We start from the raw sequence: 14,423 nt of genomic DNA, 5'->3' as shown, positions 1-14,423 counted from the left end.
GAGAGTTGGCCTCCGCCAGGGCTGCGCTTTGTCACCAATCCTGTCTGTAGTATTTATGGACAGGATATCGAGGCGTAGTCGGGGGTGGAGAGGGGTTGCAGTTCGGTGGGCTGGGGATCTCATCGCTGCTTTTTGCAGATGATGTGGTCCTGATGGCATCATCGGCCTGTGACCTTCAGCACTCACTGGATCGGTTCGCAGCCGAGTGTGAAGCGGCTGGGATGAGGATCAGCACCTCTAAATCGGAGGCCATGGTTCTCAGCAGGAAACCGATGGAGTGCCTTCTCCAGGTAGGGAATGAGTCCCTACCCCAAGTGAAGGAGTTCAAGTACCTTGGGGGTCTTGTTCGCGAGGGAGGGGACAATGGAGCGGGAGATTGGTCGGAGAATCGGCACAGCAGGTGCGGTATTACATTCAATTTATCGCACCGTTGTGGCGAAAAGAGAGCTGAGCCAGAAGGCAAAGCTCTCAATCTACTGGTCAGTTTTGTTCCTACCCTCACCTATGGTCATGAAGGCTGGGTCATGACCCAGAAAGAACAAGATCCAGGGTACAAGCGGGTCGAAATGGGTTTCCTCAGGAGGGTAGCTGGCGTCTCCCTTAGAGATAGGGTGAGAAGCTCAGTTATCCGTGAGGAGCTCGGAGTAGAGCCGCTGCTCCTTTGCGTCGAAAGGAGCGAGTTGAGGTGGTTCGGGCATCTGGTAAGGATGCCCCCTGGGCGCCTCCCTAGGGAGGTGTTCCAGGCACGTCCAGCTGGGAGGAGGCCTCGGGGGAGACCCAGGACTAGGTGGAGGGATTATATCTCTAACCTGGCCTGGGAACGCCTCTGGATCCCCCAGTCGGAGCTGGTTAATGTGGCCCGGGAAAGGGAAGTTTGGGGTCCCCTGCTGGAGCTGCTACCCCCGCGACCCGACCCCGGATAAGCGGATGAAGATGGATGGATGGACCCCCTGAGGTTGGAAAAAAATGCACCATGTGTGTTGCGTGTGCTGAACGAGGTCCAGTTTAATGTGGTATGAGGTTAAGGTATTCTTTCGCAGCGGCAATTTCGTAGTCTGTGAAGTTGTACTGAGACGTGATTATTGCTGGTTGAAAACTTAACCCAATACCCCGCTGAGATGACTTGCAATATAGTCTGCTCTGGCAATTTTTGTTAGTCTCATTGGAGACTATAACTTTTGTACAAATAGTAAAACGAATGGCTACAGGTACTAACTTCTTGTGAACTCTAAATATCTTGATTAAATGTAATTATCCAATGCTTACTGTCACAAATTAAGTTATCCAAATGATATAGTACTTCCAGCCATTGTGTAAGTGGCTAAACTGCATTTCCTCGAATGGCCACTCGAGACTGGCTCCAAAAGTGAGTCAGTCACCATTGACATCTATGCTGAAATGCCCAAATTTACAGCAGAAGTAACCATGTTAACAGCTTAGTACAAAAACCAGGTGGGTCTCTATAGCCACATTTCCTGTTCATGACAGTGACATAGTGGGTGAACTAACCCGTTTTCAATTATTTTAAGGATTCAATTTCTGTGTACTTGAGGGCTGGTCCGCTTTGAGTGACAGGTGGGTGTGTCACGGAGACTGTGGCCATCATAGACTGTGGGTTTCATTCGCCACACAATAACTCTGAAAAAACTATGGACCATTTTTCATACTGTCTATGGTATATACCTGTTCAGCCGTGACATCATGAAAAAGGCGTGGTTTATGGTCAAGAAGCCGATCACATGCACCGTCAATATGACTGTACACCCCCTGAGGTTGGAAAAAAATGCACCATGTGTGTTGCGTGTGCTGAACGAGGTCCAGTTTAATGTGGTATGAGGTTAAGGTATTCTTTCGCAGCGGCAATTTCATAGTCTGTGAAGTTGTACTGAGACGTGATTATTGCTGGTTGAAAACTTAACCCAATACCCCGCTGAGATGACTTGCAATATAGTCAGCTCTGGCAATTTTTGTTACAAATAGTAAAACGAATGGCTACAGGTACTAACTTCTTGTGAACTCTAGATATCTTGATTAAATGTAATTATCCAATGCTTACTGTCACAAATTAAGTTATCCAAATGATATAGTACTTCCAGCCATTGTGTAAGTGGCTAAACTGCATTTCCTCGAATAGCCACTCCAGACTGGCTCCAAAAGTGAGTCAGTCACCATTGACATCTATGCTGAAATGCCCAAATTTACAGCAGAAGTAACCATGTTAACAGCTTAGTACAAAAACCAGGTGGGTCTCTATAGCCACATTTCCTGTTCATGACAGTGACATAGTGGGTGAACTAACCCGTTTTCAATTATTTTAAGGATTCAATTTCTGTGTACTTGAGGGCTGGTCCGCTTTGAGTGACAGGTGGGTGTGTCACGGAGACTGTGGCCATCATAGACTGTGGGTTTCATTTGCCACACAATAACTCTGGAAAAAACTATGGACCATTTTTCATACTGTCTATGGTATATACCTGTTCAGCCGTGACCTCATGAAAAAGGCGTGGTTTATGGTCAATATGACTGTACACCCCCTGAGGTTGGAAAAAAATGCACCATGTGTGTTGCGTGTGCTGAACGAGGTCCAGTTTAATGTGGTATGAGGTTCGCAGTGGCAATTTCATAGTCTGTAAAGTTGTACTGAGACGTGATTATTGCTGGTTGAAAACTTAACCCAATACCCCGCTGAGATGACTTGCAGTATAGTCAGCTCTGCCAATTTTTGTTAGTCTCATTGGAAACTATAACTTTTGTACAAATAGTAAAACGAATGGCTACAGGTACTAACTTCTTGTGAACTCTAAATATCTTGGTTAAATGTAATTATCCAATGCTGTCCAAGTTGTACCGGACTGTCACAAATTACGTTATCCAAATGATATAGTACTTCCAGCCATTGTGTAAGTGGCTAAACTGCATTTCCTCGAATAGCAACTCCAGACTGGCTCCAAAAGTGAGTCAGTCACCATTGACATCTATGCTGAAATGCCCAAATTTACAGCAGAAGTAACCATGTTAACAGTTTAGTACAAAAACCAGGTGGGTCTCTATAGCCACATTTCCTGTTCATGACAGTGACATAGTGGGTGAACTAACCCGTTTTCAATTATTTTAAGGATTCAATTTCTGTGTACTTGAGGGCTGGTCCGCTTTGAGTGACAGGTGGGTGTGTCACGGAGACTGTGGCCATCATAGACTGTGGGTTTCATTTGCCACACAATAACTCTGGAAAAACTATGGACCATGTTTCATACTGTCTATGGTATATACCTGTTCAGCCGTGACCTCATGGAAAAGGCGTGGTTTATGGTCAAGAAGCCGATCACATGCACCGTCAATATGACTGTACACCCCCTGAGGTTGGAAAAAAAATGCACCATGTGTGTTGCGTGTGCTGAACGAGGTCCAGTTTAATGTGGTATGAGGTTAAGGTATTCTTTCGCAGTGGCAATTTCATAGTCTGTGAAGTTGTACTGAGACGTGATTATTGCTGGTTGAAAACTTAACCCAATACCCCGCTGAGATGACTTGCAGTATAGTCAGCTCTGGCAATTTTTGTTAGTCTCATTGGAAACTATAACTTTTGTACAAATAGTAAAACAAATGGCTACAGGTACTAACTTCTTGTGAACTCTAAATATCTTGGTTAAATGTAATTATCCAATGCTGTCCAAGTTGTACCGGACTGTCACAAATTACGTTATCCAAATGATATAGTACTTCCAGCCATTGTGTAAGTGGCTAAACTGCATTTCCTCGAATGGCCACTCGAGACTGGCTCCAAAAGTGAGTCAGTCACCATTGACATCTATGCTGAAATGCCCAAATTTACAGCAGAAGTAACCATGTTAACAGCTTAGTACAAAAAACCAGGTGGGTCTCTATAGCCACATTTCCTGTTCATGACAGTGACATAGTGGGTGAACTAACCCGTTTTCAATTATTTTAAGGATTCAATTTCTGTGTACTTGAGGGCTGGTCCGCTTTGAGTGACAGGTGGGTGTGTCACGGAGACTGTGGCCATCATAGACTGTGGGTTTCATTCGCCACACAATAACTCTGGAAAAAACTATGGACCATGTTTCATACTGTCTATGGTATATACCTGTTCAGCCGTGACCTCATGGAAAAAGGCGTGGTTTATGGTCAAGAAGCCAATCACATGCACCGTCAATATGACTGTACACCCCCCTGAGGTTGGAAAAAAAATGCACCATGTGTGTTGCGTGTGCTGAACGAGGTCCAGTTTAATGTGGTATGAGGTTAAGGTATTCTTTCGCAGCGGCAATTTCATAGTCTGTGAAGTTGTACTGAGACGTGATTATTGCTGGTTGAAAACTTAACCCAATACCCCGCTGAGATGACTTGCAATATAGTCAGCTCTGGCAATTTTTGTTAGTCTCATTGGAGACTATAACTTTTGTACAAATAGTAAAACGAATGGCTACAGGTACGTAACTTCTTGTGAACTCTAAATATCTTGATTAAATGTAATTATCCAATGCTGTCCAAGTTGTACCGGACTGTCACAAATTACGTTATCCAAATGATATAGTACTTCCAGCCATTGTGTAAGTGGCTAAACTGCATTTCCTCGAATGGCCACTCGAGACTGGCTCCAAAAGTGAGTCAGTCACCATTGACATCTATGCTGAAATGCCCAAATTTACAGCAGAAGTAACCATGTTAACAGCTTAGTACAAAAACCAGGTGGGTCTCTATAGCCACATTTCCTGTTCATGACAGTGACATAGTGGGTGAACTAACCCGTTTTCAATTATTTTAAGGATTCAATTTCTGTGTACTTGAGGGCTGGTCCGCTTTGAGTGACAGGTGGGTGTGTCACGGAGACTGTGGCCATCATAGACTGTGGGTTTCATTCGCCACACAATAACTCTGAAAAAACTATGGACCATTTTTCATACTGTCTATGGTATATACCTGTTCAGCCGTGACCTCATGAAAAAGGCGTGGTTTATGGTCAAGAAGCCAATCACATGCACCGTCAATATGACTGTACACCCCCCTGAGGTTGGAAAAAAAATGCACCATGTGTGTTGCGTGTGCTGAACGAGGTCCAGTTTAATGTGGTATGAGGTTAAGGTATTCTTTCGCAGTGGCAATTTCATAGTCTGTGAAGTTGTACTGAGACGTGATTATTGCTGGTTGAAAACTTAACCCAATACCCCGCTGAGATGACTTGCAATATAGTCAGCTCTGGCAATTTTTGTTAGTCTCATTGGAGACTATAACTTTTGTACAAATAGTAAAATGAATGGCTACAGGTAGTAACTTCTTGTGAACTCTAAATATCTTGGTTAAATGTAATTATCCAATGCTGTCCAAGTTGTACCGGACTGTCACAAATTAAGTTATCCAAATGATATAGTACTTCCAGCCATTGTGTAAGTGGCTAAACTGCATTTCCTCGAATAGCCACTCGAGACTGGCTCCAAAAGTGAGTCAGTCACCATTGACATCTATGCTGAAATGCCCAAATTTACAGCAGAAGTAACCATGTTAACAGTTTAGTACAAAAACCAGGTGGGTCTCTATAGCCACATTTCCTGTTCATGACAGTGACATAGTGGGTGAACTAACCCGTTTTCAATTATTTTAAGGATTCAATTTCTGTGTACTTGAGGGCTGGTCCGCTTTGAGTGACAGGTGGGTGTGTCACGGAGACTGTGGCCATCATAGACTGTGGGTTTCATTCGCCACACAATTATTCTGGAAAAACTATGGACCATGTTTCATACTGTCTATGGTATATACCTGTTCAGCCGTGACCTCATGGAAAAGGCGTGGTTTATGGTCAATATGACTGTACACCCCCTGAGGTTGGAAAAAAATGCACCATGTGTGTTGCGTGTGCTGAACGAGGTCCAGTTTAATGTGGTATGAGGTTAAGGTATTCTTTCGCAGTGGCAATTTCATAGTCTGTGAAGTTGTACTGAGACGTGATTATTGCTGGTTGAAAACTTAACCCAATACCCCGCTGAGATGACTTGCAGTATAGTCAGCTCTGGCAATTTTTGTTAGTCTCATTGGAAACTATAACTTTTGTACAAATAGTAAAACAAATGGCTACAGGTACTAACTTCTTGTGAACTCTAAATATCTTGGTTAAATGTAATTATCCAATGCTGTCCAAGTTGTACCGGACTGTCACAAATTAAGTTATCCAAATGATATAGTACTTCCAGCCATTGTGTAAGTGGCTAAACTGCATTTCCTCGAATGGCCACTCGAGACTGGCTCCAAAAGTGAGTCAGTCACCATTGACATCTATGCTGAAATGCCCAAATTTACAGCAGAAGTAACCATGTTAACAGCTTAGTACAAAAACCAGGTGGGTCTCTATAGCCACATTTCCTGTTCATGACAGTGACATAGTGGGTGAACTAACCCGTTTTCAATTATTTTAAGGATTCAATTTCTGTGTACTTGAGGGCTGGTCCGCTTTGAGTGACAGGTGGGTGTGTCACGGAGACTGTGGCCATCATAGACTGTGGGTTTCATTCGCCACACAATAACTCTGAAAAAACTATGGACCATTTTTCATACTGTCTATGGTATATACCTGTTCAGCCGTGACCTCATGAAAAAGGCGTGGTTTATGGTCAAGAAGCCAATCACATGCACCGTCAATATGACTGTACACCCCCTGAGGTTGGAAAAAAATGCACCATGTGTGTTGCGTGTGCTGAACGAGGTCCAGTTTAATGTGGTATGAGGTTAAGGTGTTCTTTCGCAGCAGCAATTTCTTAGTCTGTGAAGTTGTACTGAGACGTGATTATTGCTGGTTGAAAACTTAACCCAATACCCCGCTGAGATGACTTGCAATATAGTCAGCTCTGGCAATTTTTGTTACAAATAGTAAAACGAATGGCTACAGGTACTAACTTCTTGTGAACTCTAAATATCTTGATTAAATGTAATTATCCAATGCTTACTGTCACAAATTAAGTTATCCAAATGATATAGTACTTCCAGCCATTGTGTAAGTGGCTAAACTGCATTTCCTCGAATGGCCACTCGAGACTGGCTCCAAAAGTGAGTCAGTCACCATTGACATCTATGCTGAAATGCCCAAATTTACAGCAGAAGTAACCATGTTAACAGCTTAGTACAAAAACCAGGTGGGTCTCTATAGCCACATTTCCTGTTCATGACAGTGACATAGTGGGTGAACTAACCCGTTTTCAATTATTTTAAGGATTCAATTTCTGTGTACTTGAGGGCTGGTCCGCTTTGAGTGACAGGTGGGTGTGTCACGGAGACTGTGGCCATCATAGACTGTGGGTTTCATTCGCCACACAATAACTCTGAAAAACTATGGACCATTTTCATACTGTCTATGGTATATACCTGTTCAGCCGTGACCTCATGGAAAAGGCGTGGTTTATGGTCAAGAAGCCGATCACATGCACCGTCAATATGACTGTACACCCCCTGAGGTTGGAAAAAAATGCACCATGTGTGTTGCGTGTGCTGAACGAGGTCCAGTTTAATGTGGTATGAGGTTAAGGTATTCTTTCGCAGCGGCAATTTCATAGTCTGTGAAGTTGTACTGAGACGTGATTATTGCTGGTTGAAAACTTAACCCAATACCCCGCTGAGATGACTTGCAATATAGTCAGCTCTGGCAATTTTTGTTAGTTTCATTGGAGACTATAACTTTTGTACAGATAGTAAAACGAATGGCTACAGGTAGTAACTTCTTGTGAACTCTAAATATCTTGATTAAATGTAATTATCCAATGCTGTCCAAGTTGTACCGGTCTGTCACAAATTACGTTATCCAAATGATATAGTACTTCCAGCCATTGTGTAAGTGGCTAAACTGCATTTCCTCGAATGGCCACTCGAGACTGGCTCCAAAAGTGAGTCAGTCACCATTGACATCTATGCTGAAATGCCCATACTCATGAGGAGCCCACATCCAAGTCCATCATTTTGTTTTGTTTCTGTCACGCAGCTTTATATCTGGGCTCTTGGGGTGGAAAATTTTCGCTACTAAGATTACGCCGTAGAAGAGAAGAGAACAGTACAGTACAGTAGAAGAGGCAACTTTTTTGGCAATTAGCAAACATGAAATCATATAAAACCTTAATTTTAATTGCAATCAAAAAATGTCTTTGTGAAATGTGTTTTTGATGGATCTAATTACTTATTCTGAGGCACGTGTTATACAATTAGCTTAGCACTACACTGTACACTTTGTTAAGCTTCCATAAGTTTATCGTTGTTTTAAAGAAAGCGTTCCTCTGAAAGCCTTCTTGATTTAAGTTGTCAAGTAGATGTTAAGTTAATGCACATCACAACATCTTTTGTGGTGCCAACTTCATAGCTAGGACATAGATTTAGCTTCAGGGACATTTTGGCTGCTAGCTAGGTGCACATGACATGATAACGCGTATACAGCGTGAAGGGAGTAGACAGCAACATAATTACATTATAAAATAATCCGATTATACAATCCTTCGGAGCTTGCTAAAAGCAGGAAACTGTCCTTCCAGGAATGGTGTGAGAGCAATCATGACACCAATAAAACTAAGGAGATGATCTTTGATCAAAAAGAACCCTATAGTTAAAGGAGACTGTGTAATTCACAGTACCTCTGCATTCACATAGACGGTCTGCTAAAATGGAATGTGCATTGTCTCCGGACATTGTCTCCGTCACATTTTGACATTGTGAAGTACTTTACATTACATTTTTCACTCAACCAAAACAACTTGCAGTCAAGAGAGTTAGTAAGGCTAATCACTCACTACTGATCACCAAAATGCAACAAACCGTAAACTCATCTTTATTTCCCCAGCACCCTACACATTTTGAGGGCCTCCCGGACCCAGGAAAAAACCTTGAGGGTGGATCCTATAAATGTCCATGTTGTAATTACTTCACCAATATGTTGTACAAGATGAGACTTCACCTTGATAACCACATGCAGCTTGCAGTGCAACACAAAGGTAGGGTTTGTTGGGATGGACAATATGTGTATGCTTGATGTTGACCACCAGTTCCGGATGGATATGTAAAGGATAATGAACGCTTTGATTTATTTCATTTAATTATGCACACTTTGGCGGCCGTTATCCCTACATATAGGCCTAGGTGGCAAATCCATGACATTCTACGATTATCAGATTTAATAAAGTAAAAAAAAAAAAAAAATTAATGTTTTACAGGGCTTTTCATCTGTAAATGTAGCCAGGCTTGTAGGACGTCTGCACATTTTCACTGCATTCAGTGCAATGTTACCATCATAAGAAAGGACCAGTTTAAACTACATATCAGCAGTCACCAATCACCAGCCTTTGCACCAGCCACCACCACACAGTGTCCACTGTCAGCACCAGCCACCACCACACAGGGTCCAGCCTCTGCTGATGCCTTCTTAGTGCCACCGTCTCCACCACTCATTTGCAAGAATAGAGAATCTGTGGTGTGTCCACACTGTGCTCAAATTTTAAACAGAAGGAACTTGCGAGTACATCTCCAGAGACGCCACACACCAATAAAACCAGACATCACCGCCCAACACCACCTGAACTGCCAATGCATCAACTTTGATAATGGTGTATTTGCAGTTGTAAAATCATTTGCCACCCCCAGCACACCAGTCCATGTCATCAAGAGGACTTGGGGGCAAAACCAGAAAACCCAGTGTGAGATGGACATCTGCAAGATAAATATGGACTGTGCACAGCGCTCCAATTTGAGAACATTTGAATGTCCTCACATTCAATCCCTCTCATACTGCCCTCAGGCAACGCAAATTTATTCTGCTCTATCAGAGGAAGTTCTGCAGCAGATGGTGGAAGAGAATTGGTTTGGGCAGGACAAGAAAGACAGGTGTTTGGCACGGCCGAGGGCTGCCGTTGAGGCTCCACTCTCCTGTGTAGTTAGCGTCTCTGGCCCTCCTTCTCAGAAATATCTGTCTGTTTTTGAGCCAACGGTGGCATACTACAGCAGGCTTGGTCGGGTCATGGTCAGCTTTGATACTAAGAAAATAACTTGGCACTGTCCATGTGCGAAGCCCCGTCAGTCCTGCATCCATGAGTATCTTGCCAAGTGGCATTTATTTCAGACAGATCAGGGAGTTTTTAGGAAAACTAGATGTCTTGAGGCAGACGAAGGAACCATGCTGTTCAGTGAAGACATAGAAGGTGCAGCGGAGGAGGAGGAAGGAGTGCATTATCCACCTACAGGCAAAATACTTGTGAATATGGTTAAGGACATCTACCACAATAAGAAACTCCCAGCACTTTTTCCCCATTATGCAGTCCACACCAGCTCATTCCCATCTGCCATAATCCCACCTGAAACATTTTGCAGAGCATGTCCAGACTATACAATGCTGAGTGAACCAGCACTCATCACGTCCAAGGCGAAAATTGTTTCCATGACAGATGTCATAGAGGGTAGGTCCTTCTTTTATTGTGCACCTGTTGTTTGAGGGTGTGTATTATTATGCTGGTTTTAGAAGAGCCAATGGATATTGAGATAAGGGGATTAAATGCCACTCTGCGTCAAATCATGACAATCACCCCCTTGGTATAATATCAGTGCAACTGTGTTATTGTGGCTCTTATTCTTCATCTTAGTTTTACTCTTAAAGCTGCATAGGTTCATGTTTTATCCATCTCTTCAATTAAATCAATCCTGAACAGGAATTTCAGTGTAAAGCAAGTGGTGCAGTAGGTGTGGCCTGGTGTACAGATACCAGGAGTGGTCTGATGGTATCCACAACTTTGATGATCTTACACTATTGTCTCTTCACCTTTGTCTCTTCCTGTGAAACACTCTTCAGGTAGGACAATCATTTATTCCCTAAGTCTTTGATTCACTGACAGAACAGTTTAATTTCGAACGTACAATGTCAATGTTGATTTTGCAGACTCACCAGGCTGTTGGTAGTGTTAAGTTATTGTGCTGGGCCCTAAACACCTTCCGAACATCTTTATCCCAAGATATAATTACTCTAGATGGTATTGCCCTGGCCTCCAGCACTACTGTCAGAAATCTAGGAGTTATTTTTGATCAGGATATATCCTTTAACGCCCACTTAAAACAAACCTCTAGAACAGCCTTTTTTCACCTTCGTAACATTGCCAAAATTAGGAACATCCTGTCTCAAAACGATGCTGAAAAACTAGTCCATGCATTTGTTACTTCCAGGCTGGACTATTGTAACTCCCTATTATCAGGATGCCCAAATAAAACTCTTAGGACTCTCCAGCTGATCCAGAATGCTGCAGCGCGTGTTCTGACAAGAACTGAGGGGAGATCATATTTCTCCTGTACTAGCATTGGCTTCCTGTAAAATCCAGGATTGAATTTAAAATCCTTCTCCTGACCTACAAAGCTCTAAATGGTCAAGCACCATCATATCTTGAAGAGTTCATAGTACCTTATTGTCCCACTAGAGCACTGTGCTCCCAGAATGCAGAGTTACTTGTGGTTCCTAGAGTCTCTAAAAGGAGAATGGGAGTCAGAGCATTTAGCTATCAGGCTCCTCTCCTGTGGAACCAGCTCCCAGTCTGGGTTCGGGAGGCAGACACCGTCATCACCTTTAAGAGTAAACTTAAAACTCTCCTCTTCGATAAAGCTTATAGTTAGGAAGTAAGGAGTTGCAGCGTTCGCCTAGACCGACGAGGGAAGGTGTGTAGCCACAGTCATGACGCACCGCCTCCCTAGCTCGGCTTCTCTTCATAGAAAGCTTACTATATTTAGGGTATGAGGAGTTGCAGCGTTCGCCTAGACCAGCGGGGATGGGTGTGTAGCCACAGTCATGGCGCACCCCCACCCTATCTCTGCTTCTCCCCATAGAAAGCTTACATATACTTAGGGAGTAATGAGTCATAGTGTTAGCCTAGACCGGCGGGGGAAGGTGTGTAGCCACAATCACGGACCACAGCCTCCCTATCTCCCCTTCTCTGCAGCTCTTAGTGATGCGGTTATAGTTCTAGACTACCGGACACACTGAGCTTCTCTCCTCTCTCTTTCCATCTGTGTGTATTCGTGTCACAGAAATGCTTGTTACTAACATAGCTCCGGGGAGCTTATTCCCCGGAGTCCTTATGTTCTTTTTCCGCCCAGCATCATCATCTTGGATCATGATGGCACCTACATCATGGTGGCAGCTGTCGCCGTGGTCCTGCCCTACGCCCTGCTGTGCCCTATTACACCCTGCTACGCACTGCAATGCCCGGCTTCGACTTGCTATGTCTGGCCAATGCCCTGCCATGCCCTGTTACACCCTGCTGTGCTCTACGACACCATGAACTATTATAAATATAACAATATCTTTATTGTGACTATTATTGCCATTGTTCAGCACACCCCCAACCTGCACCGTCAGACACCGCCTACCAAGAGTCTGGGTCTGTCCCAGGTTTCTTCCTAAAAGGGAGTTTTTCATCACCACTGTCGCACTTACGCATTCATGCATGCTCTTGGGGGAATCACTGGAATTGTTGGGTCTTTGTAAATTATAGAGTGTGGTCTAGACTGACTCTATCTGTAAAGTGTCCTGAGATAATTCCTGGTATGATTTGACATTATAAATAAAATTGAATTGAAAAAATGATCGAGGCGCTTGAAAAAACATCTGGTAAACGTTAACCATCAGCGCAAAGGATTCTACAGGCTTACCTGACCTTTGAAGCTCTTTGTGACCACAGCTACACATTTATAGTGTTTCATGCGGCTATCATCCTGTGACTGTGGTTATGGACCTGCACAAGAAAGGAGTATTTAGTATGCCTGGTGTGTGTGTGTGTGTGTGTGTGTGTGTGTGTGTGTGTGTGTGTGTGTGTGTATATATATTCGACTTGCACAGAGTATGGCATGACTGTAATTTTCTTGAAAGTGAGCAGTATTAAGGAACCACCAGCAGATTTTGATGGCAAGGTGGATGCAGAAGAGTTCTGGGAGAAGGTGGCAATGGAAGTGATTTCCCGTGGATTAAAAAAAAAGAGAGCTAGAGAAAAGAAGAACTTCATCCGATGTTTAATGTGAATAAAACAGCCTTGAACAGCCTACTCACTACACTCCTGTCACTACCGATGTGACTGGGAGTCAGTGCAGATCCTAACGTATAGCAGGCAGTGGACCAAACCACTGTGAGGCAAGGGAGGGGGGACTCAAAATGTTTCTAAACTTTAAAAGCATTTTGGGGGTGGTTGTATTTTTTTACTACTTACACAGATATTTTAAGGTACATCAGTATGTTATTTACAATACACAGCATTGTTTTAATTATATTCCTAGGGGGGGACAACCATTAGATGGGATTTACGCCCTTGATTGATGTTAATATGTGAACAATATGGGGCATTCACCAAAAAGTCTAATGCGCAATATCCTTGAGCATCAAAGCAGAAAGCTGAATGAGTTTTGGTGATTTTCTATTATTTTGTGATATAAAAGATCTATTTTTATCTTAAGGTCCACAATCTACAGACAACAGTAATGTATCAACAGAGCATGGCCCAAGACTAGATGAAGAGTTGACCGATGTGGGTCCACAATCTACAGACTCCTCCACACTTGGGGACACCTGTTTGTTATTCTGGTTGAAGTAGTACATACTTGTTTCATGTATGAATTATTCATGTGTGTCTATAAATGAATAGCTGTCCAACTGTATAACATTGTACAGAAGTACTGGTTTTGTCCTTCATTAGTGTTCTCCCATTTTGTCTTTTGATATCACTTCAACGACAGGCATGCCGTGGGGATCTCACTGTGTGCGTCTCACAAGTGCAGGCTCAATAGAGGCCAAGAGGTCGTGCTGGTCCTTTGATTTGCACATCGCTCTGTGGACACCTGGTCACTATCAGATCTGTGTGCGTATATTTCTTCAGTGTTTTTTGCCATGTCATTTGTAAATTATTCTCTGTTGTATTGAAGGAAGTGTGTCACTGAAATCATGTCTCTTATTTGCACATCACGTCATTTCCTTCACAATTACTTGAAGTTGCAGCCAGGCTCCATGGGCACATGTACCTCCACTAGGAAACAGTTATTTGATGCATATCACCATGATACTGGTACTTGCTTTACTAAAAACAAAGGCGCTCCTCTTTAGGTCATATATATATATATATATATATATATATATATATATATATATATATATATATATATATATATATATATATATATAATTTTTATTTGGTCACGTTCCTTTGACCTTTTTAACCTTTTTATTATGTGGTCACGTTCCTCTGACCCTTTTCATTTCAATTTAAGCAATTGTCTATTGTTATTTTTTTGTTTTCATCATTATCACAAATATAATTGTCTCCCTCGGAAATTTGCAGGAATATTACTCAAAACATTTATGCAGGTACTTGGGAGGAAATAACCGGCAAAGAGTTGCAGGTATTTCTATAGTTATTTGCATC

The 14,423-nt window shown here is 42.7% G+C and overlaps 9 non-coding genes across 9 annotated transcripts; all 9 read left to right on the top strand.

Annotated features, from left to right (window-relative positions):
• The first annotated feature begins 1,028 nt into the window (after positions 1–1,028).
• On the top strand, positions 1,029–1,169 carry LOC144531945 (U4 spliceosomal RNA). The gene has a single exon (XR_013503288.1). It is a non-coding gene; the product is annotated as a U4 spliceosomal RNA (small nuclear RNA).
• Positions 1,170–1,845: 676 nt separating this feature from the next.
• On the top strand, positions 1,846–1,983 carry LOC144531924 (U4 spliceosomal RNA). Its single transcript, XR_013503268.1, has one exon. It is a non-coding gene; the product is annotated as a U4 spliceosomal RNA (small nuclear RNA).
• A 619-nt stretch (positions 1,984–2,602) lies between these two features.
• On the top strand, positions 2,603–2,741 carry LOC144531926 (U4 spliceosomal RNA). The gene has a single exon (XR_013503270.1). It is a non-coding gene; the product is annotated as a U4 spliceosomal RNA (small nuclear RNA).
• A 692-nt stretch (positions 2,742–3,433) lies between these two features.
• Positions 3,434–3,574, top strand: LOC144531923 (U4 spliceosomal RNA). Its single transcript, XR_013503267.1, has one exon. It is a non-coding gene; the product is annotated as a U4 spliceosomal RNA (small nuclear RNA).
• Positions 3,575–4,270: 696 nt separating this feature from the next.
• Positions 4,271–4,411, top strand: LOC144531943 (U4 spliceosomal RNA). The gene has a single exon (XR_013503286.1). It is a non-coding gene; the product is annotated as a U4 spliceosomal RNA (small nuclear RNA).
• Positions 4,412–5,105: 694 nt separating this feature from the next.
• Positions 5,106–5,246, top strand: LOC144531932 (U4 spliceosomal RNA). The gene has a single exon (XR_013503276.1). It is a non-coding gene; the product is annotated as a U4 spliceosomal RNA (small nuclear RNA).
• A 667-nt stretch (positions 5,247–5,913) lies between these two features.
• On the top strand, positions 5,914–6,054 carry LOC144531922 (U4 spliceosomal RNA). Its single transcript, XR_013503266.1, has one exon. It is a non-coding gene; the product is annotated as a U4 spliceosomal RNA (small nuclear RNA).
• A 691-nt stretch (positions 6,055–6,745) lies between these two features.
• Positions 6,746–6,883, top strand: LOC144531925 (U4 spliceosomal RNA). The gene has a single exon (XR_013503269.1). It is a non-coding gene; the product is annotated as a U4 spliceosomal RNA (small nuclear RNA).
• Positions 6,884–7,533: 650 nt separating this feature from the next.
• Positions 7,534–7,674, top strand: LOC144531944 (U4 spliceosomal RNA). The gene has a single exon (XR_013503287.1). It is a non-coding gene; the product is annotated as a U4 spliceosomal RNA (small nuclear RNA).
• Positions 7,675–14,423: the final 6,749 nt, after the last annotated feature.

The sequence above is a fragment of the Sander vitreus genome, chromosome 16 (genome assembly GCF_031162955.1).
Source record: "Sander vitreus isolate 19-12246 chromosome 16, sanVit1, whole genome shotgun sequence".
In the NCBI taxonomy this organism is placed as follows: domain Eukaryota; kingdom Metazoa; phylum Chordata; class Actinopteri; order Perciformes; family Percidae; genus Sander; species Sander vitreus.
Note: the sequence above shows the minus strand (reverse complement) of the source record. Positions and strands in the feature narration are given on the sequence as shown.